At 38.7% G+C, this 2,194-nt stretch overlaps 1 non-coding gene across 1 annotated transcript; it reads left to right on the top strand.

Annotated features, from left to right (window-relative positions):
* The first annotated feature begins 1,216 nt into the window (after positions 1-1,216).
* LOC135276196 (U4 spliceosomal RNA) lies at positions 1,217-1,355 on the top strand. The gene has a single exon (XR_010343743.1). It is a non-coding gene; the product is annotated as a U4 spliceosomal RNA (small nuclear RNA).
* Positions 1,356-2,194: the final 839 nt, after the last annotated feature.

Genomic DNA, 2,194 nt, shown 5'->3' with positions numbered 1-2,194 from the left:
AGTGATTCTTAAACCTTTGCATGCATCTGAATTACCTGAAGGGCTTGCTAAAACACACTTGTAGGGTCCTCCTCCCACAGTTTCTGATGCAGTGGAGTGGACATGAGAATTGGCATCTAACAAGTTCTCAAATAATTCTGTCACTACCAGTTTGAGGATGAAGTTTTGAGAACTACTTTATTACAAGGTTCCTCTTTTCAATGGTGGCTGAGACGAAATTAAGGGTGCTATTCTGAACTACCTAAAATTAGGGAGTTGACCGGAGTTAGTGGTTCTCAGTCTTGGGTATTTTTTATGAATCAGTTGGGGAACATTGTGAAACAATCTGATGTCAATATCTCTGAGATAGAAGTAGGATGTTGATAATTTTTGAAAAATCCGTGTTTCCAATGTGCACACAGAGTTGAGAACTTTGTCATTTTCTGATTAGATACTTCACATGAACAGTGTTGGTGGTACCTAGGCCACCTCTGAGAGGCAAAAGAGGAGAACTAGTGACAGATCCTCTCACAGCAACTTCTAATGCAAGTCTTTGAGTAGGTATAACTTGATAAATCACTAGTCTCTCACACACCTTTGTCATGCAGATTGGAAACCAATGAAATATTTTTTTCAACATGTGGAACTTTGGTGGAGTCTTTTCCTATTCAGAGTGAAAAGATGGCATTGTACACCTAATAAGAAACCGCATTTTTCTAAGACCTTCTATTTTTGGGGGGAATATGCTAGGCATTCTACTATATAGCATATCCTCCAGCATGTGAACTGGGAGGTTGACTTGTACACAAGGAGAGAAATTTGAGAACTCTTTCTATACTTCTAATACTAAGCTTGGCCAAATTGCATTCTACTCAAGAATGAGTCAACTGAGAAAATCAGATCAAAGCTCATAAAACAGTCTGTAGCCCAAGAGAAGAACATTTCTCTAAGTGTTCAATGGCACATCTTTCCTGCCAAATAGAATTACTAAATGACAAGGAAAGAAAAAAACATTTAAGATACCTGCCTCATGGCCTAATTTGTTTTAGGAAAACATTATTTGTAACAATAAATAGGTCAGCATTAGTAGAGACTAGCTTGTGATAAGAAAATGGAAGAAATCTAATGGTTCCAGAAGCAGTAATAGGAAAGATATATTGCAGCAAATTGAATTATGTACACAATATATGTATTTTAACAAATGAGCATTAGAAGAATAACAAAATAAGTTAGTTTAGACTTTGTGCAGTGGCAGTGTTGTAATTAATGAGGTTCCTCCAAGGTGTGATTATTGCTAATTTAAAACGTTTCCCAATACCCTGCTGTAATGACTTGCATTAGAGTGACACTGGCAATTTTGACAGTCTCTACAGAGATGGAATTTAAAAAAAGAAAAAAGAGGAGGATTTATTTTTAACCATAATGTGCAAATATTGTAATTGATGTATCCTGCACTCTTCCACTTGCCTTCGAGTGCCAAGCTTGGATGCTTGGGACCACAGGGAAATGCTGTGGTTGGGAAACACTTGATTATTAACCAGGTCACCTGTCTCAAGCTCCTATTTGAGTTTCTGCTTTATTGGCAAGATGGAACTCTCCGTTTTTTGTGTTTTTTTTTTTAATTTTTGGCCTTATTCCTGGGAAATTTCGACATGCCATTCAAATCTGCTAGCTACTTGCTGTGAGCCCTACCCCTAATCCAGTCCCTCTTAGTGTTGAGAGATCCCACAATCACCAAGAGAAACAGAAATTTCCAAAATGAGCCAGTCAAATTAATAATTACCACAAGTAATTCCAAAGGGGAGGGAAATATTTACATGGGTGTCAATGCCCTTTCTCTTTGTCTCATGAAAGAAAGGTGCCCATACTACTATGCTTCTGGGATAGGGGAGCCACCAAAGAAAAGAGCCCTGGAGACTTAGTGCCAGTGAATTACACACACACAGATCTGTGGCCTCTTCTTGCTATGATTGATGGGGTTGGGGTGGGACCCCAGCAGGAAGCAGGTAATCAAGAAGTAGGCATGGATCTTCCTAAGAAACATTAGAACATCATCCTCAACTGAATATATAGGCAGATTTCCACGGTGATTTGGCCAAGTATGTATTAAAATGTGTCCCACAGGATACAGGCCTTTGGAAGTGCTCTGTGTGGATGTACCCTCACTTTCTAACATCAACTTCTAAATTTCTCTCCTTATCCTGCTCTGTCTTAA

The sequence above is a fragment of the Aotus nancymaae genome, unplaced genomic scaffold (assembly GCF_030222135.1).
Source record: "Aotus nancymaae isolate 86718 unplaced genomic scaffold, 86718_ANA_hifiasm-v0.15.2.pri h1tg000020l, whole genome shotgun sequence".
NCBI lineage: Eukaryota > Metazoa > Chordata > Mammalia > Primates > Aotidae > Aotus > Aotus nancymaae.
Note: the sequence above shows the minus strand (reverse complement) of the source record. Positions and strands in the feature narration are given on the sequence as shown.